Source organism: Alligator sinensis, unplaced genomic scaffold (assembly GCF_000455745.1).
Source record: "Alligator sinensis unplaced genomic scaffold, ASM45574v1 scaffold13_1, whole genome shotgun sequence".
NCBI classification, from domain to species: domain Eukaryota; kingdom Metazoa; phylum Chordata; order Crocodylia; family Alligatoridae; genus Alligator; species Alligator sinensis.
Window position 1 is genome coordinate 1,921,129 of NW_005841909.1, and position 25,396 is coordinate 1,946,524.

General features: G+C 44.9%; 1 protein-coding gene across 1 annotated transcript in view; it reads right to left on the bottom strand.

Moving 5' to 3' along the window:
• The window catches only part of KCNH5 (potassium voltage-gated channel subfamily H member 5), a 229,694-nt gene that overhangs the window by 15,696 nt on the left and 188,602 nt on the right, over positions 1-25,396 (bottom strand). The window lies entirely within an intron of this gene.

A 25,396-nucleotide genomic window follows, 5' to 3' on the forward strand; every position in this document is an offset into this window, starting at 1 on the left:
GCACCTGCTTTGCACTGGAGTAAATGCCCAAGCAAGATGCAGGAGGACAAATCAGGCTCTTCCATCTTGAGTGATGAGCACTGGATCATAAAAGTGGCATGTGAACAAGGTTAATTAAAGAGGTACTCAGCTTCTAAATTAAGAAACAGAAGAACCCGGCACCTTTTAGATAACTGCATAGATTTAGAGCTATTTTAAGCACATCTTGGAAAAGCTGTGTATCTAGACACAAAACTAATCTTGCTTCAAGTGATACTCTCTGCTATACCTGCTCTAAGAAAAAAAATGCATTCAGTTTTGCTGTTGTTAATATTCCTTCCCAGAGAGATGCAGCTGTGGCTCTGAAAGCAGAGCATGTTTCTGAACACTGTCAGTTCAATTTAACATCTTATGCTGTGACCATCACCATGGTATCTGAACACCTTCTTATCGTACACTAAGACCAAAAACTAACATCTGTCACATGTGGATGTCTCCTTTCCTTGTCCCCGGGGAAATACTGTATGTAGATTCCCTCCCCACCCCCCATGTTAATTAAATTTACTTGGCATCTGCTATGATTTGCATCTCCGTTGGCAAGAGCTGGTTGAAGAAGTGCTCTTTGCACCTTCAAATGTGATAAGGTTCTTAAATGAGGGTACCGTAGCTGCCTAAGGAAACAGCTCACTATTTTTTCTTGCTCCACCCCGCCACAGGAAACATTTCTTCCTGCTTTATCCTTCTAACAAAACCGCAGACAGTGCTGCATTTCAAAGCAACCAAATGCAGTGGGACAGTTTCTCCATCACAACAGTAGGCAGCCAGATGCAAACTCAACACTCAAAATGAGGTACCTGTATTTTAAACACTAAGGCCCTTGTCATATGTTACATATATTACACAATTAACTGCTTATTCGCACACTAAATTTAGACGAGCTACGGTACCCACATGCAAATTATCACTCAATTAACTGATAAATATAGACCAATCGCGCATGCAAAGTAATAACCTTGCCATAAAAACGTCTATCCTGCTATAAACAGAGCCACCCAGCTACAAAGTTAGTGCTTAAAAATGTGTAACAACTTTATAGCTGGTTCCTATCCAGATTTAACTGAACATGTGGCAGGACCCTGTAAAACCTATCCAGGTACGCCTGAAATGCTTCAGTCTTCACATAGAGTTAGAGCTATACATTACAGTCAACCCAGAGTAAAAGGCAGCATGTATCTGGGCGTGCATGAACACATTTATTAATGCGCCTTAATTATGGCAGCTTAATTATACCTTAGTAATTACAGGTACTAACTTGAGGCACCATAATCAGTGCTACTGTGCATTAGCACCGGCGCATGCTTTTTTGTGATGCTAATGCACAGTAGACTCATTCTACTGCGCGTTAGCATGGGTTTTGCGCCTTTAGTGTCTCATGTAGATGTACCCCGGGTGTCGCAAAGAAAAGTCCAGGGAGTAACTGAGCCTCTCGGTCTCAGTTCTTTCTCTGCTATCTCTCTTTGCTCTAATGGGGGGCAGAAATTCTCTTCCCCATTTTCTGGATGCAATTTAGAGTGTGTTTACTTGGGTGAAGCCAAGAGGCTGGCTACTTTGGAACAGTTCTGCCATTCCTATTCTGGAATAATTTCTCATGTGAAAATGTATTCCAGAAAAGGGGTGTGGGCACATGACAGCTGACCTACTGTCAAAAGCTAGATTTCTGAAGTGGGGGTTAATTGCAGGCTTCACCACTAGCTGGTGGAGGAGCAAGGAATAGCTTGTTTGCATTGAACAAAGAGCAACTTCAAGACAAAACTGCCTGGAGTTATGGACCAACCTGGACTTTGACTTCCTGGTGTAATTTATACTGCTGTAGGGTTACTCCTGGTCCTAAGGGATATCCTTCCCCTGAGTGAAGTGCCTTACGCTAGTACAGGGTGATATGTTATATGTGTTCAACATGTAACAACAGATTACACTAGTGTAAATGTATTGTGTATCTGTACCAAAGAGAGCCTTTAGCTGCTTTAGCTGAATCAACTTGGGACATTTAAATTTACATCCTGCTTTATTCCTGAATAACTACCCCATGTAACCATAGTGGGGATTGGACTAGATGACACTGGAGGACTCGTGCAACTATACAATTCCAGACAAGAGAAGAGAAAGTAAACAGGGATTTATTATTTCCTATCGCGTGCGAGACAAGAACTAGGGGTCACAAAATGAAATTAGCGGGTAGTAAGTTTAAAACTAACAAAAGCAAGTTATTTTTCATGCGGTTTTTAATGTAATTGTCGAGCTCATTGTTACAAGATGCAAGAAGGGGTTGGACAAATTCAAGGAGGAAAGGTGTATCAACAGCTATTGAGCCTGGCAGTTAGGGACACAGCCTCTGAGTCAGAACTGCACAGACCTGAAATGCTGGAGGCTGCAAGTGAGAGAGGAACAGTGGAAAAAAACCCTGGCCATACCCAGTTCACTCTCCCTTTCTGCATCCACTCTCTGGCCCTGTATGACAAAGGATACTGGGCAAGATGGACCACTTTGGACCAAGTATGACCCATTCAGTGGCAGTTCTTAAGTCTCTACCCTGCTCTGTGCACTCAGATGAGGAGCAAAAAGGAAGAAGCAATGTTTCTCCACCCTACCTTCTCCCCATTGATTTATTCCCAGTGCAGGGGTAATGGGGTGATCAGCAAGGATCCTGGTTGTCTCTGATTTAAAAAAAAAAGTTTTCAGTTTAAAAAAAAGTAACCCCAAATTCACATTTTTCCATGATTAAAATGAAACCCCTCTCTCTACATATAGATATCTAGAGAGAGAGAGAGAGAGAGCTCTATCAATATTTAGATATATCTATCTATAGATATCTAGATATATCTATCTAGATATCTATATATTAGTGGTATTTCATTTTAATCATGGAAAAACATGGATTTGGGGTTACTTTTTTTTTAAACCAAAAATTGGGGATTTTTTTTTTAATCGGAGAAAACCAGGATCCCTGGCGATCAGCCCACTGTCTGCCTCCTGAGCTGGAGCTGCAATCAGAGGAGCAAAGGGTCATGGGAGGTAGCTCCTTTTTATTTCCCTGTCCAGGGAAGGATTGGTTTATAGATAAATGTAGCCCACGGACTTTTCATCCATTTAGTAGGCTTGCTGTCCTCCCATCATGAACGTATTGCTTGACTTGCGGGGTGGAAGCTGCTAAATACCACTCACATCCCACGATGAAAGGAACCAACCCACCCCTCTAGCACACGGTGGGATTCCCAGCCTCGTAGGTGACGATCTGGCCCGGTGGAGGCCGTGGGAGCTCTGTTATTGATTTCATCGGAGCCAAGATGTCACCCTAGGCACGGAGAAGAGTCACAGCAAATACTGCCATGGCTCTCAATTAAGACGGTAGCTCTAGGGATTTTTCAAGCCATTTCTGCTTGAATTAACTGGCACTAGAGTGAAACCAGCTGAAGGTGAGCGTGATCAGACCCTGTTAAGAGGCTGGTAGTCCAGTGACCAGCAGCACCAGGCTTTCAGGCTTTCATCAGTGGGAATCACAAGGTGTAGTGATGAGCAGGGAGATTTTTTTTCCTCCTAAAATCTCCCCCTCCTCTTCCCCTCCCACCAGCCATCTGCAGAAGAGTCGCTCATTAGGAAGCAGGACCGCCCAAGAGAGCACAGTCCAAACACACAAATCTGGCAGGTGCGGCACAAGCCTGCTGACACTTGCTGCTGGATCAATACCTATTACTGGCACTGGGCTGATGAGACGGAGCTGGCAGCTGCAACAGAGGGCAGCGCTAATTGATTAGGATTTTGCTGTGGTACAAAGGTGTCCTGGACTCCGACTTCAAAAAAGCCATCCCCGGTGATACAAACCAACCACAATGCAAAGCCTTCCAAAGAAAGCGGGCTCCACTTTGCTCACTGCAGATTCACATGCACAGAGCAACACATATCCCTTCCCAGGTGTGATGTGGGAAGTCAAATCCAAAGCTTTCAAAGTGCAGTGAAGGTCCCTGAGCTCCCTGCCTGCGACAACCATGTGACTGACTGCGCTTCTTGTGATGGTGTAAGGGAACGTGCCACAGACCCCGCTAGCACCTTATTAGCCTGACGTCACTGCACCTAAAAAACCCCAAACCAAAACAATACTAATCAACAGCAATACTTATGCACAACTTTCCAGCCCTAGGCTTTCTTTAGTGGCATGATGGCATAGTTCCCATCGTCCATGTCTTATGGATAAGGGTCTACTCAATTCGTGATTTTGCAGGTTTCGTGGAAACCGTGAAATCTTGGATTGTCCAGGAAATCAACTTAAAAAAAGCATCAACTTTAAAAAGAAGCCAGCAGTCCTCACCATTGCAGCCTGCCTGGGAAGGGGGGTTGGGGAAGGCACCAGTTGGTGGCATCACCCGAAGGGCAGCAGACAAGAGGGCAGCTGCCCCCTCGATCCTCCCACCCTGCTCTGCTGGGGCCTCTCTGCCAATCAGCACTGAGAGGCAGGGCCGGCGGAGCACATCCAAGAAATATCTGTGAAATTTTCTCTTTATGCCACGACCAATGCGTGCAAATTGTTTAGTCTCACCGTGATTTAAGTAGCTCCCTACTTATGGATAAGTAAACTAAAGCACAGACCAGTGATGTGACTTGCTCAGTCATTCAGCAGATCAGTGGTAGAGCTAAGAGAGCCAGGGTTTCCAGACTCGTAGGCTGCATCCAGGCTGCCTAATAATAACCAACACTAAGAAAAAAACCATATTGCATAAAGATTCCATCTCAAGGTAGAGCAGCAAAATCTACTTTTTTGAAATTGTTGTTTGGCTGAATTTGGAATATCTGAAGCAATATTTGAGATGGCCCCAAATGCTGGGGAGTTCAGTGGTGGGATCTGGTGCCATCCTTGCATTTCATTGAGAAAGCTCACGCTGAGACTAGCTGGGAATCGTTTTCAAGTTTCTGGCACTGGGTTCTCACGATGTCGAGTAAGCTTGATCTCCACCCATACTGTCAGAGATACCGACTGTAATTAATATGGCTATTTTTAAACACATCTCACTGTTTAAGCATGGAGAGAAATACTTCTCACCATGGGAATTTTAAGAACATTACAGTACAGTATTTCTGTAACTCAAAAAAGCACGGAGTTTGAGTTCAGGGTTTGCTTTTCTTCTTCTGCCTCCCCAGTCTGACTTTTCCAGTTACTAAGTGGGTGTCTCTACACAAGACATTTACTGCATATTAGACTATCTGTGAACTAAACATCTCATGTCTACATGTGCGCCCCTATTAGGCCGTAGTAAACCAATGAACTCTGCCGTAGGTTAGTACTTGTAAATACAAGTACTATCCTGCTGTGGAGTAAAAGACTCTGAAGTAGCACACAGGCTCCTATTATTCAATAATTGCCCACTAGTAGAATTGGTCTGGAATTTGTTGACCAGATATTTTTCATTGGGAAATGCCAAATCACACAAACATTTCATGGACATGTATCAGGTGCAACAACATCTCTTTGGAAATATTTTGCAGGTCTAGGGATGGGGGAGAAAGAGGGAGCAAAAGAGATCCCAGGACAGTCAAGAGCCCAGTGCATTAGGGCACTTAATTGAACTGTTGGAGAGCTAGGTTCAAATCTCTGCTCTCCTATATCCAAGTGACTGCCCTGACCCATATGTGACTGCCTGTTCAAGGGCAGGGCACTCTACATCTCTGTTTTTTGTGTGAAAAATTCCCAACGGTCTGTTTCATTCTGATGCAAAGTAAAAAAAAAATTGAGACCTCAAGATTTTTCACAAAATGCAACACTTTTTTTCCAGTCAGCCCTGCCCAGGGCTGCATCGATATCTTATCTTTCTACAGAGAAAGCCACCTAGCAAGTCAGGTGTATGAAGAGGTTTTGCTGGTTCCTCTGCATTTGTGCCTGCTACAGGTTTCAATCAGAAGGCAGCATATGCATTCATTTCGAATGCAGGAAAACTCTATTTCCAAGCAAGCACTCCAGCAGAGAAAAATCTAATATGCCACAAAAAGAATGAGCTACTCTCTCACCTTTACCTTGAGTGGAAATGTAAATTCATTCAAATCTCTAAAACACTTTGCCTTTAAAATGCTAGTGCAGCAAACTGTCAACCTACGGAAAACTAGGACATTCTCTCCACTCATTTATAGGCAACCCTGGCTTTATATAGAATCTGCTAAAAGATCTGTTGTTTATTCACTTGATCATTTTCAAGGTTTCTGTAATTACTGGAAAGCTTTTTACCACAGTGATTTTGGTCAAAATGGTACAATTTTGGCAGCATGCAAAGTAGAAGAGAACTACTCTTGTTCAAAATTAACAGACCTAAATAAGCAACTTATTTTAAAGATGCAAAATATAAGAATCACAGCGTTGGGTAAGATGGGACACGGGTCAATCTATTTGTATCAAATCTGCCTTTGCTATGATTCAGTGTGTCAAAACCTGGTGAATCTTTCTACCAGATGGTTTTGGAACTATGCAAATGGACCAGCTGTGCCGGAGTGGCTGTCTCATGATCAGCTCTGGCCCAGTTGAGCTAAGTCAAATAACAATGATTAGTTGGGGGCAGGGAGGAAGGAAGGAAGAAAGTTCCCAGCTGGAAATTTTACTTAGTGGAAAATGCAATGGCCCACCTGGAGCGTAGCAGGCTTCTGAAGACACATGGCACTGGTGCGCATGCTGCAGTGGTTTCACTTTGCTTTTGGGTACCATTTGAGGTCTTCATTTTTTAGGTCCTCTGTGAGCTGAAACTGAGTTACCCCAGAGACAGCCTCTTACTTTGGGACCCAGAAAGATCATAGTAGCTATTATAGAAGATGGGACCTATGTGACCCCAAGGTCAAACTTTCAGGATCTGAAAGAAAAAATGCCCTCAATGCCAGGTCCTGGCCTGTGGGATTTGCTGACTGCTGATGGAGCCCAAGCCTCCACCGGCATTGGAGCCTCTTGCAAAAGCCCATCTTTGCCTCCAAGCTTTCCTGCAGTAATCCAAGCCAAGTAAAATAGGAGGAGGAAGAACTGGGTATTGGTAATAAAATAAAAGGCGAACGAAAGCCTTCTGCCAAAGTGCCAAGGATTCAGTGAGGGGTAAGAGCCCTCTCCTTCCCCATAAGGTAATGTTCTGCGAAGTCGGTGTCTGCTATTCTGAACCTTAAGACTTTCCATCTAAGGAACCTATTAAGTGATGACTGGAAAAAAAATCAACATCTAATCTTGTCAGGGGTACTACAAAGAGGTGAAAACAGCAGGGAAGGCTACCTGCAAGGAATGGGTTAATGAAGAGGATGGTGAGGCACCATTTCCACCTGTCTGCTGCACTTGTTCAGTCCAACCCTAGGCCTTTTTTATCGTTTGCCAATAGGCTGAGCCTGTATAAGGGAGGACAGTAGGGATATGGTTGCACACAACAGCAGAGGGATCTAATTTTGGGTATCCTCTTATTGGTCACTGCTGTTTAGCTAATCAAAAGCTGGGCAGTGGGTTCATGATCTCCATCTTCAGGGGAAAAAGAATCTTCAAGCTCCTTTCTGAGATGCTTGATGATGACCTGCTTGTTTCCTTCCTCACCCACTGCATCATGACGATGTTCTTGTTGAGGAGGCACCGATGCAAATACCTCAAAATACCTTGCTGTCTCAGTGCGTTTAGAGAATTGCACAAGATGCTCTGCAGGGGCCTAGCTTGCTGGCTCTGTCCTCCACTTATCTTGTTGCTCCAGCCAAAAAGAACCAGTTTATAATCCTCAGGCCTGTATACTCTGGGAACCAAGGCTTAAAGTGAAATAAAAAATGACCTCAAGTAAACCCAGGGTGGTCCAGTGGGTCAGTACACTCTTCATTTGGAGCTGGCATGGAAATCCTGCACCAACAGACTGAACAGGTCTTTTATATCTCAAATATGGATGACTCTCTAATTCCAAGTGTGATTCTGGTTTGCCTAGCTTATTTACTCTCTGTTTATGACCTTTATGCTGTTCCCTCTGCGCACACAAGTAACAAAACAACAGCTGGTACAGAATAAATGTCAATGCTACGATGCTGAGTGGTACCCGACAAAACAAGTATAGGACTCTACCTCTGGTTCAGTTACTTGAGGTGTCACTCAGACTCTACTTCGTGTTCAAAGGGGTCTTTTCAAGTGTTAAGATATGAGTCAGGACACAGAAACACTTTCTCTGATCCTCTGGTAGGTTCATCTCTTACACCAAAAGTCCACAGTGGTCATCTGGGATGTGACAATTTAACCACACTTCCTATATTTCTTGGAACAGGTAGCCAATTCTCCAACCATTAGCTGTGCTCTCTCTGGAACGACTTGTCCAGAAGAATCTAGGATGCTGGAACTCGTTTATACTTTAAATCAAAACCGAAGACTCACTCGGATTAGTTTGGCACTGCAGAGCACTTTCATATATTGCTTCACATCTTTCAGATTACTTGGCACAATAAGACATCCAGAAATGGAAGACTGGGACATTAGGTCCCATTCTTTCAAGTGTGCTGATACTAATAATAAGCAGAACTGTATACTGAGAGGCTGGGCAGTCTGTGGCAGTGTTATAATTAAGAAAAATGCAGTTGTTTTCTGCCTAGGCGATTCAGAAAATAAGCACAGGTGATATTAAGAAAACCAATGCGACGATGTGGAGAATTTCTGTATCTAAAAAAAAAAAAATACTTATGATTGAATTTTCTAGCCGCTGTTGTGTTGGAACTTACTAGGACTGAAAGAGTTAATTTCTTCTCTGGGACGGGGAAATAAGAGGAGGAGATTGGTATGAAAGACTGATCAAGAGCTCTCAATATATGAATGGACTTACTTGGGAGATGCAATCAAAGACCTATGGTTAGACATTAATTTTTAACAACTGGAAGTCAAGGGAGGCTGTACATGTGAAAAGAGCCTGGCTAGAACTGAAAACAAAGAGCTGAGATGTTAGGACTGTGATAAGGATTCTGATGCCACCACCATGGAGAAAATGGAAAATGCCAGAACCAAATAAATAGGTAATATAGCCAGCCTGGATGTACGTTTGCATTTCCATTCCAATGTAAAAGCCTAATACTGCTACATTCAACTCGACTAATAAAAGTGGTCTGGCTTAAAAAAGGCTACCCTGAAAGCATCTGGAACCACAGGGCTGCCTCTTGCAAACAGGGGAGATGCAGGGCCTTGCACTAGAATGGGTGCATCCCCTCAATGGCTGTATACAGGTGGGAGGCAGCTGCGGCGTGGATCCTTATGGGACTGAGCTCCACATTTAGCTAAATGTGGAGAGCTAAAGCAAAGCTTTCCCTGTTCTAGATTCATAGATGTTAGGGGCTGGAAGGGACCTTGCAGATCATCGGGTCCAGCCCTCCCACTCTAGGCAGGAAGACAACTGGGGTTAAGCGACCCCCATGAGGTGACTGTCCAGTCTCCTCTTGAAAACCTCCAGGGTAGGTGACTGCTTGCAGGCCTGGCAGAATAATATAACTTGCTATTAAAAGCCAGTAGTGAAATTCAAGGTCAAGAGTCCGTCCAAGCCCAGCAGCCAATTGGGCTAATGCGGTTAAGGCATGCCAGTTTCCTTAGCCAATGGCACACAAGAGAGTGATGTGGCATTGCATCCAGCCACCTAAGCTTCCCCAGCCCAAATGGCCAGTGATCCACTAATGGTTGGGTCAAACAGCACACCTATGCCTGAAGAAGGATGACTGCGCCCAAAAGCTTGCTAAGAAGTTTTTCCCAACTATTCTGCTGGTCTAATAAAAGATCTCACATCTGCTCAAAGAACCTTGCCTGCCTATGTCCTTAGACCAACATGGCTACAACCAAAAACCCAGCTTAGTACAAATTAGAGCAAATACCTTTCAAGTTATAGGAGAACATCTTAACCACCCTGCTACAATACCCCGGAAGTAAGAGCAAAATCCCTAGACGTGCTTCCCTTGTTTCATTAATGAGGTCATCAGAGATTCTGGTATAGATCATTTATTCTGTACTAAGTCTTTTCTTGACCTGTAACTTGTACCTGAAAGTTAAACTATATATTTGTCATTCAAATGTAATCCATGCTGAAGGAAATGAAGAAGACAAGAGAGGCTCTGTAGGGAGACAGAATTATGAGACTACACAAGGCAAAAAAAAATCAATGGACTAATAAGAAATATTCTCTCTTAAATGCAGTTGGTCTCTGTTGTAATGGTGGCCTCAGCTTATCAGCAGGGCTTTCCACCAGATCCTTGCCCATAATGACAGCTGTTCCCACAATCTGACTGCAAGTAAGTCAGTTGCTTAGAAACTACTCTTCCAGGCCTTCCTTTTACAGCTCTTAAAATGATACAACTTGCCAATCCCAGCACCTTGCTGACAGTTAAAAGGAATCAGCAGATTGGCAATCACTAAGTTAGAAGTGATGGTTGTTTTTTATTTTTATCTAAAACTTGTGGGATTAACGTTAACTTCGTAGCAAAATTTCCTTCACTTTGCACATATATTTTAACACATTTTCAGGCGTGTATAGCATCTTTGATGTGATAGTCAGCCCCAAAAAAGATATTTGGGCATGGTAAATTCTTTAGGGTTCACCAGTACTGCAGTAATTATCGCATGCTGATTCAGTCAGTTCACGTATAATTAAAGCGGTGAAGTGTGTCCAGCAAAACGATGGATGGAGTTATGTATGGCTGTGCAGAATACAGAGTTTATTTAGAGAGCGGTATGTTGTGTTTAAAGGTTTACAATAAAGTATCCCCTGAGTAGACCATTTGTGCAAAGCAAGTGGAACACAGCTGAAGAAAAGCTAAAGGTATAGGGCTGGTGCTGTATCCAGCACAAAACAGGGTCTGTGGCTGGGGAATTATTAAAGGCAGTTCAGGGCTGAATATAATAGATTGCACCTTGGGGACTGCTAGGAAACTCCAGCTTAGCCACACACTTACTGCACCCCAGGAAACCCATCAAGGTTTATTAACTGATCGTGCTGACCTGGTAAAGTTTTCCCTTTTGTCCGTACCTAGTCTTTTTTTTTTTTTTTTAGGTTGAACAAGTCTTGACATTTCTAGATTTGGAGAAGCAAAGTCTTAGAGGAATGGGAAGTAACACAATGGAGCTCATCTTTATAAGCAGAAGACACGCTGAGACACTGTGACAGTTAGAGTTATACCACAGGAAGCAACAACAGGAAGCAATCAGAGATTTTAGAATTCATTATCTCTGCTTTGTGAAGTTTTCCCTTGTTTGTGTTTACTGCACTGTAAAAATTGTAGATCGAAACGTTAATTAGGCTCATTGGGCCATTTAAGAGGAAATGTATATCTCGGGGAGGAATGTCTTTCAGAAGTGCTAACCCTATGGAAGCCAGAGGGGATATCACAGTGGGCTGTTAGGAAGGCCAAGGCGGATATAGAGCTCGGATACAGCTCGGATATAGAGCTCGGATTAGCGTCCAGGATTAAGGATAACAAAAAGTCCTTTTTCCAATATATTGGGAGGATGAAGAAGGCGCCGGGTAATGTGGGGCCCCTGCAGGATATGCGGGGCAATCTGGTGGTTGCGTCAGAGGATAAAGCGGACCTCTTTAACCAATTCTTCACCTCCGTTTTCTTGTGCAGGGACCGGGACTTCCCTGCTGTGATAGAAGCCGGACGCGAGGGGATCGCCTTCAGACCTCAGGTTGGGGAGGACCGGGTTAGAGAGCTTCTGGAGGGGCTGGACGCGTTCAAGTCAGCGGGTCCGGATGCTCTCCACCCCAGGGTGCTGAGGGAGCTAGCTGGGGTTATTGCAGGGCCCCTGGCACGGCGCTACGAGCGATCGTGGTGCTTGGGCCAGGTGCCAGACGATTGGAAGGTAGCTAATGTGGTCCCCATCTTCAAAAAAGGGAAAAGGGAGGACCCGGGCAATTATAGGCCCGTCAGTCTTACCTCAATCCTGGGGAAACTCTTTGAGAAGATCATCAAGGAGCACATTTGTGATGGGCCGGCATCAGAAATGATGCTCAGGGGCAATCAGCATGGATTTATTAGGGGGAGATCATGTCAGACCAACCTGATTGCCTTTTATGATCAGGTCACAAAGGCCATGGACGCAGGTGTCGCGGTGGATGTAGTCTTTCTGGACTTCAGCAAGGCCTTTGACACCGTCTCTCACCCCATCCTAATTAATAAACTAGGCGACTGTGGCATAGATGCCTACACAGTCAGATGGATTGCAGATTGGCTGAAGGGTCGCACTCAGAGGGTGGTGGTGGATGGATCATACTCGACTTGGGGGGAGGTGGGTAGTGGAGTCCCTCAGGGCTCGGTCCTGGGCCCTGCGCTGTTCAATGTCTTCATCAGCGATCTTGATGTTGGGGTGGAGAGCAACCTGTTTAAATTCGCTGATGACACCAAAATTTGGGGGGAGGTGAGCACGCTAGCAGGGAGAGAGAGATTGCAGAAGGATCTGGATAGGTTACAGGGGTGGGCAGACAGGAACAGGATGCGTTTCAATACGGACAAGTGCAGGGTGCTGCACTTGGGTAGTAGGAACCAGCAGCACACTTATACGATGGGGAACTCCCTACTTGAGAGCACGGAGGCGGAAAGGGATCTTGGTGTCATTATTGACTCCAAGATGAACATGGGCCGACAATGCGAGGTCATGGTTGGCAGGGCTAACCGGACCTTGTCGTGCATCCACAGGTGCATCTCGAGTAGAGCCAGGGAGGTGATCCTCCCCCTCTATGCGACGCTGGTCAGGCCGCAGCTGGAGTATTGTGTCCAGTTCTGTGCGCCCCATTTCAGGAGGGATGTGGACAACATGGAGAGGGTCCAGAGGAGGGCCACCCGCATGATCCGGGGACAACAGGGCAGACCCTACAGTGAGAGACTGCGGGACCTGAACCTATTCAGCCTCCACAAGAGAAGGCTGAGGGGGGACCTGGTGACCGTCTATAAACTCACTAGGGGGAACCAGAAGGGTTTGGGGGAGACGCTGTTTCCCCTAGCCCCCGCTGGCATAACAAGGAGTAATGGGCACAAGTTGATGGAGAGGAGGTACAGATTTTGTTTTTAGGGTTCTTTTGTTGTTCTCCCGCCCTGGCGGGGGGTCGGGCTAGAAGATCTATTAGGTCCCTTCCGACCCTAAAACTATGAAACTATGAAACTATGAATCTAGAGAACAAGTCAACTATGTACCAACACTGAATGATTAGAAATGAGGAAGATATCACAGTCATGATTGTGATGTCTTTTTTTTTTTTTTTTTATATAAATACTGTTCCTACAGTTTCTGTTCATCAATTATAAACAAGCCTCAAACAACAAAATGACTCAATTTACTACATTTTCCAGTCACCCAAGTAGGAAATCTCCGCATTTAGTTACCACAAACGATATACACTCACATGTGTGCGTGCATGTGTATATATAAATGGTGTTTCTCACCCTGCATTGTAGTATAAAGATTTTGTCACCATGAGTTTGCAACAAGCATCTTATACACAAATGGCAAAACAGTCTTGAATGGGTACGGCCACCTGCGCACCACAAAACCAAACAGAGAGGCTGAAAGTTGGAGCATGTGCATTTATTAGCAAAGGATCAGGCAAGGAAATTGTCTTTGTGAGGGAATCTCACCTGTGGAAGTGGCTTTCATGGTTAGTCTGAGATAGCTGTGATCATTCAAGGCATACCTTTTTGCCTGCATTTTTGAAGAATGGGGCCTGGTGGGAATGACTGTGTGAGATGCGGTGCAGAAAGACTGAATTATTGAGGTCTGTTGGGAGTGCGGTTTTTCTGGAGTTTGTGGCTATCTGCACCGATGTTGCTGTTCGGTGTAATATCAAAGGCTAGCAGAGCCACTGATAGGAGACTTTTTAACTGTCAGTCCCCAACATAAAAAGAGGGGAAAAAATTCTCCATTTTATAACAAAGCATGTTTTTCTTTCCCTCTGCATCAGAAGGGAGTAGAAGTACAATTTCTGTGCAAGAAACTGTCAAAACATAAAAGAGTCCAAAAATAAAATTGTTTATCATTCTAGTCATGAACAACATGGCCTTCAGTCAACAGTAATTGATAGCCTACATGGTGCTTGCTGGATGAAGTATGGAAAGCCTCTTAATTTTGATAGTGTGGTTAACAAGAAAACAAGTATTAATTGACAAATACTGTGTCTTAATAAATCACCCCTAAGCTGGATCTTCCCTGTAATTTAACTAATACCATAAATATGGATAAAAGCAGACTAATGTTATTACAGTAATTTTCTTTCATGTGTAAGTGACCATTGCAATTTGTCTTTAGTCATTTGTTTTCCTATGAAGGATCTCACTCTCCTCCATGTTCCTGATTCATGATTCATTTTCCACACAGACAGAACAGGTGAAGATACTCTTAGATCAATTGGATGCTTTCAAGTCGGCTTGTCCAAATGACCTTCACCCGAGAGTGCTGAAAGAGCTGGCCAAGCTCACAGTGGTGCCTCTGGAGAGGATGTGCAAGGAATTGTGGAACTCAGGAGTTGCCCCTAATGAGTGGAAGAAGGCAAACATGGTACCCATCTTTAATATAGACCGGTCTGTCTGACTTCAGTCCTGGGGCAGATCTTTGAAAAAATTGTCAAGGAGGACATCACCCACAAGTTCGCATCTGGTGGGGTACTGAGAAGCAACCAGCATGGCTTTGTAGAGGGGAGGTCATGCCTAACAAACCTGGTGTCCTTTTATGACCAGGTAACTAATCACCTGGACATGGGACAGGAGGTGGACATCATCTGCCTAGATTTCAGCAAGGCCTTTGATACTGTTTCCCATGAAATCCTCTCAGTTAAGTTGGAGAGTACTGGCCTAGGCCAGGCTACAGTGAGGTGGCTTGGGACTGGCTCAGCGGCCAATCCTAGTGAGTCTTCATTGATGGGGTGGCCTTATCCTGGAAGGCTGTCTCCAGTGGTGTACCCCAGTGATCAGTGCTTGGGCCCATGCTCTTTAATATCTGTTTTAATGACTTGGATGAGGGAGTGAAAAGTGCAATGATTAAGTTTGTGGATGATACCAAACTGTGGGGGCAAGCGGGAACATCAGAGGACAGGTCAAGAATTCAGGAAGACCTTGACAGGCTGGGCAAGGGGGCAGAGAAGGGACACCCACATGATCAAGGGCCTGGGGGATAGGCCCTATGGAGAGAGACTTTGGGATCTGGGACTGTTCAGCCTGAACAAAAGAAGGCTGAGAGATGACTTGATAGCTGCCTACAAATATGTCAAGGGAGAACACCAGGATCTAGGTGAACAACTTTTCAGAAAAGCGCCCCTCCGGAAAGACGAGGACCAATGGACACAAGCTCATCATGGAAAAGTTTTGGCTAGACATAACAAAAAACTTCTTTTCTGTACGGGTAACTAGAATTGGGAACACCCTTCTAGCAGAGGTGGTGCAGTCACCATCTCTGGCAGTCTTTAAGAGGAGGCTTGACAAATACCTCGTTGAGCTCATTTGAGCCCAATTAACTCCTGCCCAATGGCAGGGGACTGGATTTGATGACCTTATAGGTCCCTTCTGGTCCCTCTTTCTATGATTCTAAATCAATCTATTTGCATTTCTCCACATGGTTAAAAAATAAGAAGGGCTAGGTCTTCAGCTGGTGTAGCTTCATTTATATCAGCTAATGATTTGACTCTCAATTATAGTGAGCAACCACCTCAGATTTTTTAGGATGGTCCCAAATTTGAGGGCCGAGTCCCAGTGTCCTCAAATAGTCCCTGACATGGGACTTTTGTTCTGAATTGGTCCCTGGGCAACCAATGCTCTGGAACCAAGCAACACTCAACAGAGATACAAATATTCCTTTTGTCTCAGGCAGTATCTTGCTGCAGCGATAGCAAAGCTGCCAGTGGCAAGGACCCGATGCAACAAGAATATGATGACACTGTTCCTGGTTTGCCCAGCATTGAAGCCAGTTTAATCAGCTGTACCTCTCAGCAGAATGAATTAGCCCATCCACACCATCTCATCAAAGCATCCACACTAACTGGAACTAGTAGCCATTTCAACTACTCCTGGGTGGAACATTTGTGGAACATGTAGGACCACGTGCTGTATTTTACTCTCCCAAAGGTAATCGATTGACTCTAAATGAGCTTCCGCCTCCAAGGTAGGTATTTATGGAGTGATTGAATTAAAAAAGGAAAGGAGACAGCTGGTTCCTTACAAGATTATCATAACCCTGGAAGGTTGTTGGAAACAGCAGTGCATTGCTTAGTCTCTGGATTCCTTTGAATTCTCAACACCAAATTTACATGAGCAGATTGTATGTACCATGCTCTTGCCTAAGTGCTCTCTCTGCTTTGGAGCCCCTTCATCTGAACCCTCATTACAAAAGAATTAATTTGTTGTGCAACTGGGTGCTTTTAAAGTGCTCTGCAGCTGTGCACTTCTGTCAGGGTATGGTTGTAGAGCACTTTCAAGGGGGCCAATCGCACAAATGTCAGTTCTGTCAGTTCCCTGTGGCTCTTCTTGTGCAGGCTGAACAAAGGAAATGGAAGAAGGCTTCTCCTATGTTCTCACTACCATACCATGTTTCTTGTCACTCCTTCATTAACTTCTGTCCATCCCTGTGCCTATTGGGGCTGGGCTACTTCAGCCCAGCCCAGCCCCAGTGCTGTCTGCAAGAAGGGAGAGGGAAAAGGGAGGGGGAAGGAAGTTCCAGGGTGGGGTTTGCCCAGCTTGAGCTGGATGGGAGGCATGTGGATAGGAGCGCTCCTCACCTCACGGCTAGGGGAGAGAGGCTGCAGACAGGCAGTTCCTCCTGGATCAGGTCCAAAGTGGAGCTCGATCCTCCACACCTCCAACCCAACAGCAAATGTCTGTTGAGTTGAGGGGGGAGGTCGCTGAAACTCAAGGCACTTTCTGCAAAGTGTCATGAGTTAGAGTGGGGAGCTGCACATCTGTCAGCACTCATAGTGGTTATGTCTCTGGGATTGCATCCATCTAGGTCTTTCAGCATGGAAAAGGAGGAGGAAGCAGGACCGGAGATGTGCTTCCTGCCTTTGTACCAGCTGAATGAGCTAGCCAGATGAATGGGCTGGGGAACTTGCTGTGCCCCCTTACCACAGACACGCTCTGGCTGCTCTTCAAGAAGCCCCAGGTAGAATCCTGGCTCCAAGGCACAATTGTTCCCAGGGTTTCCTCCCACTATGCCCAGGGGTTATGAAATTCTGCACCATCCTAATGCTGTACAAAGTAGGAAGACAAATGACAGTGGCTAAAGGGGCAAGGCAGGGAGAGAACTGCATAGAGACAGGCTCACAGAGGCAAGAGAAAATCAAATAGAAAACTTTAACAAAGCTTTTGCTGCATGTGCTGTGTCTTGGATCAGAGTTCAGGGGTCTGCAGGGTGGGGTGAAGGCAACACAGTGATATTTGATTTTTAATGCTGCTCTTGTGACGGAGTCATCCCAAGACCCATGTCCTTGCTTCGACCGCCTCAAGCTCAAATCTCTACACTCCAGGAAGAACGGCAAACAAACAAGGAATCCCCACAGCCAGGTGACAGGAGGGAAGATCTGGTCATGAAACTCTGTGTAACTCAGCATCAATATAAGTTGCAGAACTGGGCCCCTCTTTCTAAGATGCAATCACAGAGGAGGTCCCTCCTCGCATGCTGAGGCAGTATTCAGACGTGTTGCAATGAAACATCAAGGTGTCACACTGCGATTAAGGGTCCGGTCACACACTACACTTAGGATGTGTTAACTGCACTCAGAACATGAGTATCCACATGTTCAGGCTGTGAAATGTGCTAAGTGCCACCACAGGGTAGCAAATTGGGACTTTTAGTGCAAGGAGCATCTCCAGGTTGTATTAAGTAACACGTGTTCAGCTATCATTGGACTCCTCCGCAGAAATAGTAAGAGTTCAAGATTTTGCTGCAGTGCTGGGCTGCAACCAACAAATTAGCTGATTGTTGGTCCCAGCCACAGCACTGAACTGAAGCCAGTTCAAGTCTGCCAGCAGCAGAGACCTGGCTCGCCTCATGGAGCCAGCAGTGGGTGCAGCACCTTTTCCTGGGCTTGGCTCCTTGTGCCTCCCTTCTCTTGCTGCCAGTGGCAAACACCCAGCTCACCCCAGCATGCCAGGGGTGAGCGCTCCTGGGCTAGGCAGTGGTAGACATGTGGCAGGAATAGCACGGGCTCCAGGCATGGGGGTTGCATGTAGTCATAGGTGGACATGCAAGCTGCAGCATCCAGTACTGGGGTCAGTGTCGGGGGTGAGGGTAGGGTACAGCCAGCGCCAGCTCTAACCAGAGGGGCCTGAGACCATAGTAAGCATTACTGTGCAACTGGTCTGAACACGTTCTAACTTTTAATATGGCACAGTAATGCTTACTATGATCAAAATAAAACACATGCTAAGTGTCCTGTGTGACAAGGCCCTAACTGTTGGCTCTTGAAGATAGCATTAAGGGATTCAGGACTTCTTCAAACTGCAAAAGTTAAGTGCTACTACTACTAGGTCCAGTGTCAGGAGTCGGCATATCGCAAGAGGCGGAGCAAATGCCTGGAAGTAACTATGAACAAAATGAAGACAAATAATAAAGCACTTTTCCCTTAAACAAAAGCTTCTCAATTAGATCAGATTGGAAGCTGCAAGGTTTGCTAAGATGTGAACAAAACCAAACCACGCTGATTTCTGCTGAGTGCAACTTCTCTCCTCTATCATATACCTAAACTGCACTTGTAGTGCCTTGCTCACCCAAACAACAATGAGCTGGAAAAAGATTTGCAGAACAACCAGCTAAGGGATAAGGAGTGGAAGGGACAGGCACAGAACAACATTGAACTATCTTTTTTCATGTGGGGATGAAGAAGGGAGCTGGATGAAATCTACTGGCAAGGCTAAGCTGTGACCTGATGAACATGATTGTGCAAAGAAGCAAGAGGGAGCAAGTTAGACTCCTGCCTGAGTTACCTGGCTTTGGGTCTCTGCATTTCCCAGATAGGAGGGGAAAGAGGGTGAAAATAGGCAGAGCAGTGGTTCCACCCTTGTCTTATCCATAGCACAGCTGAGGGAGTACAACTCACTGCTGTAATAGGTTACCTACCATACCTTATCCCCGCTGGAGCAAGAGGGGATGAGAGCAAGAGGTATAACTTAGAGGCATAAAGCCTCTGGAGACTGCATGTGGGATAGGTCAGCCCAGGAATGCAATTCAAATCAGTGCATCTTGCCCACTGCAAAAAGTGGGTTGAATTAATATTCCAAATGTGTGAGTAAGCCAGAGAGGGATGTCAAAAGCCTGGCTGCCTCTAGGACACAAAACAGATATTGAACCGCTGGATCTGCCCTCCCACAGGCATGTTCCTGAACTCAGTGGAGTCATTGGGACTTTTGCCATAGACCAGTGATCCTCAATCAGGGTTCCGTGAGATCCTTTTAGGGGTATCACACGTATCACACACTGCTTGCCCAGTTAGGTGTACAAGCCTGATTCAGAAGATAAACCCAGAAATTTCAAATCGGAACCCATAGTCTCAAAAATATTCTCACCTCTTGTGGTCTTTCTGAGTTCTTTACAACAAAAGAATTGTTCTGCTATTTTTCTGTGGTCAAAAAATGAATGAAAACTAAGAGCTGGCATTTTCCAAGGCATGCCTTGAGATTATCAAAGGGTGGCTCGAATCTAAAAAGATCTAAAACCACGGTCACAGATGCAACTGGGTGAAGGATCACACTCTCTCCAAGAAAGAAGGGGCAGTCGTGGTCACTGTCAATGCCAGGATGCGGTGCCAGAATGAGTCCTTGGGCATCTTCTCATTCCAGCAGCTGGAGCCCAGAACAGGTTCAGCACAGCAGGCTCCTTCTCTGCCTGAGCACTTTCCATTAATCGTGGACAGCTCTCAAAAGAGTGCTTTCCCCTCTCCTTTTAAAATGAATAATGCCACAGGGAATTATTTCATTGAAATGGGTTTGGCCCTTGTTGCCACCTCTGAACTCTCAGACAGACAGAGCCTACAACAGCATCACTCGCATGGGAGAAGCAGTGAGTCACTATTCCTAAGGGCTGACCAGCAGAGGCTGCTTGATCTCAGAAATCGTGTGCACTGAGCCGTGATCCTCCCGAATCTCATGCACTGCCGGGGGGAGGGGGGGCAGGGATCAGGCAGGCAAGGTGCTCCATGCCCCAAACAGAGACACAGCTAGAGCAGTTGCACTGGGTAAGCAGCAGCGGAGGGGGCGGGAGGCTGGGCAAAGTGGCAGAGGGAACAGCAGAGGGGCAGGAACTGGGAGGGGGGCATGTGGCAGGGGGACACAAGATAGGGGAGCACATGCCAGGGGCACAGGCATCAGACAGAGGAGCAGGGGGCTGCCATCCCTTTCTCTGCCACTTACCCCCTGCCACTACCTTCCCCATTGTAATGGTAGGGGGGCATGAATTTAAGATGACCCCTCAATAATTAGATTCTAGACACCACAAATTATAACATATTATAATTGTCCACATCTAGAATCAATAATTGGAGGGCTGTCTTAAATTTGAAGTGATCTTGTATTCAGATAAATACGGGATATTTAACAGCCCGGAAGCCCCAAAAGAGGTGTGGATGAGTCTTCCTCTCTGCTCATGGATGACTTTCACAGCACAGACTCTGCAAAGGTTTCAGGTTTCATTAGGCCACGTTCAAGCCCATGGAATCACACGTAACCTTTACACAAGATACACAGGCCTATGCTTTCCAACTCTAGTATTTTTCTAAATCCAAGTACACGTTTGCTTTCAAGCTCAACTCTGAAATGAAAAAGAGTTTGGATGCAAACAGTGACCTCTGGCTCATGTGTATTAAGTACTTTAATGGTTTAATATTAAAAATATTCCAAACTCCAGATAGCCAAGCTCTGTCATTTAGTTTACTATTAAGAGACAAAGATAGTTATTAAAGAAAGAAGGCATACTATCCCTTCGGAGGGCAAAGTCACAGCAGTTTCCTCACATTGGGCACATCTACATGTTCATTAATGCGCCATAGTTACTGCGCATTAAATTTAGTACTTGGATAACCACATATTAAACCAATGCACAGTAGCTTGTGCTACTTCACAGTAGTGCCAGCACACGGGTTTTTAGTGACATTAACTGTGCAGTAGCCTAATACTATTGTGCAGTAGCATATTAGAACGATTTTTGCCCAGCACACTACCGCACAGTGTTATTAAGCTACTGTGCAGTTAGCATCTCATGTAGATGTGCCCACTGGATACTCAAAGGTTCCTGTTATATTCTACCTACCTACAAACAGTCCAGGAGAAATTTCTGGGCTTATTTTAAACTGATTTTAAACTGATATGGTTTTGACCAGCCCCTTTAGGCAATCTGTTAATCAAGGTATCCCAATTTTACTGAAAAAAAGTTTTACTGATTGTAATTACCCTATGGTACAAAACCCTTCTTTTGAGTATTAGTAGAGTCACCTGTTCAATGTCATCCTAAAGTCTGGAGTATGTTGCAATCTCCAGATTAGCTTAGTGAAGTGGACTGGATTGTGGGTGGAAAGGTAATGGATACCCTAATACCTATATTTTTATATATGAATACCCATATGTGTGTGTGTGTGTGTGTGTGTGTGTGTGTGTGTGTGTGTGTGTGAATATTAACATAAAATATAATACTAATTAAGATCAACATGCATGACTGAGTGACATCAAGATAGGCAACACTACCAAGACCAGAGATGACGGTAAGATAAACCTCATTTTGAAGAGAAGCAAGTGTTCAATTCAGATTCAGAAAAAGATATTTTTGCATCTAAAATTTGACAAGTAATGACAGGTTGTTCATTAAAATATCTGTTTATAAATAGCAAATTAAACAGAAATTATTTTAATTTCAAATAAATAAAACAAGGTTTTTAGACCTATGACAAATTTACCCCATCAGAGGACATGACTCATGTAAATAGCCTCATACGTTTAAACTGTGTTAAATGAAATATATAATATTAGTTAATTATAGCATCATCACTGGTTTAAGTGACTTCCACACGCTATTTGTGATGGAACCAGGAACAGAACTGAGACCTCCTAGACAACACTCGACTGTCCTAAATGCACCCATTCTCTTGCTGCACCCCTCTGCCTTCCTAAGAGTGAATGTGCCAGAAATCCTACACGTAGCATCCTTGTTCATCACACCCTGCCGGTTCATTCCCTGACCATTGTCTATTCTACGTGCAACAGATAACAGCATGGGATCCTGCATTTTTTAAACTGTGGAAGAAATACCAGCCCACTAAAGTCAAGGGGGCTTTGCCATTGACTTCAGCAGGCCCAGGATTTCACTGCCCACCTTAATGCAAGTGCACAGAACATGACGGTCTCGCAGTTAGCTGGGGATTTTGCTGCTGGCTGAAATAGGAGGAAGTGAGACTGAGAACTTGGAATTGATCTATTTACATTTTTTCACTGGATGCTTGTTTCCTGCAGGAACCTATTTGCTAATTCAAAAATCGGTCTGACAAAATCTTTTCTGCGAGCAGAATGCTATGCTCATTTGTGCGTGTTTCTCTCTTTATTAGAGTTGACTTGAGATCTCACGGCCCTGTGGCAGAAAAGGAAACAATGCCTGGCTTGCAAAATGAAGCCCTACTCCAAGGAGCACAGCATCTTAAGATGCATTTATGTTATTTATATTCTCTAATATCAGAAGTCGGTAATTACCTCCGTGAAGACTCATTCCAAGCATTGCTTTATCACAGTCACTTTTGGGGGATGGATATATAAACTAATTGTAGATTTTAAGAGCATCTTTGGAATTTAACTTTTCCACCTATTTGACACTTAAAAAAAGTCCCACGTCCTAATACTATGTTGCATTTTGCATTAGTGATGTTAGATGTGCCATCAAAACTTCAGTGCATGCAGCAAGATGTGGCAAGACTTTTGCAGTTACAGATTAAAAGACCCTTTGCCACTCTGACCAGGAGAGATGGCTGCAGGTTGAAAAATGAGCAGCCACTCTGATTTTACAGGTTCATAAATGCAGCGTGATAGATGAGCTACCTGACCAACAAAAAAATCCTAGGTTGGTAATAGCACACTGCATGGCTCCGTTAAGTAGGTCATTCAGTGTGCTAGGTCTTCGAATGTTATTTGCGAGTGTGAAAACATTACTTTCCTTCTTCAATGCACTTGTCTCTTTTCCTGTCATGTGGAGCTAACCTTCCATGCCTACTTCTATTACTAATTTATTAGCTTTTTAAGTGTCTAAATTGTTATACAGTCTTTGGACAAGATGTTCATGCCTGCTTAAGCAAAGAAAGCATTAGGAATAAAAATATATGTGTGTGTGCTTGCATGTGTATATAAAGTAGATAGAAGATAGCTTCTCTGGATCTGCAGACTTGCTACAGTGAAAGCAAGCAACCTGCTTCTTCAGCACAGAACAGCCAGGAGTATCGTTCTGTCATAATTAACTGTCAAACCCTGAAAGTGATGACAAAATAAAAGAGGCGCTAAATATATTTCTATTCAAATCAATTAAAAGAGGCCATGCTTTTCTTTTGATTAAAAGAGATCACTAGAGCAAAAACTGCTTCAGCACAGAGCAGCAGCCTCTGTGAGCTCAGTCTCCTTAGCTGATCTATTGCTTCTGCTCATTTGCTCTTTGTTCGACAGAGCAAGTTTTTCTAAGAGATGGACCTTTAAGCTATTAGTTTTGTGTCTACCGGAGGGCACCATGAGAACAGCATACCCCTTTTTGCAGACTGGGACCAACCCAAAGGCTATTCAAGTCATTTATCTCATAGGACTTTGGATCAAGCGCATGGACTCTGTTGTGATCTTGGGCCTGAGAAAGGATGCATAGAAAATCTCGAAACTAGGCTCACTCTAAGATCCTGGAGCTGCGCTTTTAAAAATTAGGCTTCATTTTACAAACTAGATGCGAGCCATCAGAGATTGGGTCACAGGCAGGGGTGGAAGCTCCGGTGGGGGGCTAAACAGATGTCTTCTTTCAAAACTTTTACTGCTTCCCTTTGGTTACACTCACAGCATGAAAGCCACCGTGGCACAAATTCTCCCTTCCAACACATGATCCAAGTACCGGGCTGTCCTGCACGACTCCATAAGTGAAAGGAGCTCCCCCACCCCTACCACCAAGTTGGACAGTGTTTGCAATGGACTGCTGCTGCCACAGTCCAGCATGGCAATCACTGCAGCAGTGATTCAGGTGAAAAAGGAGACAAGAGGTTCCACTGGAGACAGGTAGGAGACAAAAGGCAACAGAGGTATCACTGCCTTGCCTCCCTGCATCCCCTACTTCCTGGAGATGGACTTGCAGAGAGTTCAATTCTGACTGCACAGCAGGGACTGCTTTCACTGCCAGAAGTCCTTCTTCATCTTTGGAGGAACATAATTTTCCCCCTGTGAATAACAGCACTGCAGACTAGAGTCTTAGTCCATTGCTTTGTCAGCAGCACCTTTCATTTACACAGCCCTGGCCTTGCTCCAGAAGAAAAGGATTCTCAAGAAGCATGTTTAAGTGACAGGTCTATAGCGGCAAGAAGCAATAGGTATGTTTTGGCACAGCGTGAGTTGTATTATCTTGTCCCATGAAATCACCTTCAAACATTTTTTTCCCCAGTCCCAAATCCTCTCTCATTCTACCCAGGACTTGAGCATAATTCCCAGCTCTGTGCTTGCCATTCATGACACACTGCAGAGAGAGGGGTAAGAGAGCAGTCCCGAGCCTAGCCTGGTTCTTAGCTGCGCCTCCTTTGGCATCTCTAAACCAATGATGCAGGACACCAGGAAGGGTAATGAACAGGGGGCAAAATCACTTTAGACATACCCTGTTCAATGCTTTCCCTCTGAAGCAGGGCTGCACATCTCCTAAGTGGCAGGGACATCCTTCTCCTCCCTGCTGAATAGGCTCCTCCGCGACACCGGGCTGTGCTGTGCAGGCACCTTGGGCCGTGGGCTCCCTGGTGCGATGGGGGGGAGTGGTGGTTGAGTGGGGACCAAGAGACTGCAAATTAGCCACTCATAGGACACATGCAGCCCACAGGCCACCAGTAAGACAACCCTGCTCTCAGAGAAAGGATGGTGGGCTGGATGGACCACTGGTCTGACCCAGCATGGCACTGCTTATGTTCTCTCTGCATTCAACCATAGTCTGGGTGGCATCTGTAGCCCTAAGTGCATCTGCTCTCAGCTGTCCCCTTGCTGAATGTGTCATTGTGTCATCCCGTACACTTGGTATTCTGCTGAACACATTCATAACACTAAAAAAAATAATAAATCTCTTTTCTATGAACCTTCAAGCTGCAGTCACAGGAAAGCGAACCACAAGTCTCGCCTAGCAGGGCAATTTCTACCTTACTGTAAGTGCTGATCTCCTTTTGCTCCTATGGACTAAACTGTCTCTTGAATATCGAGG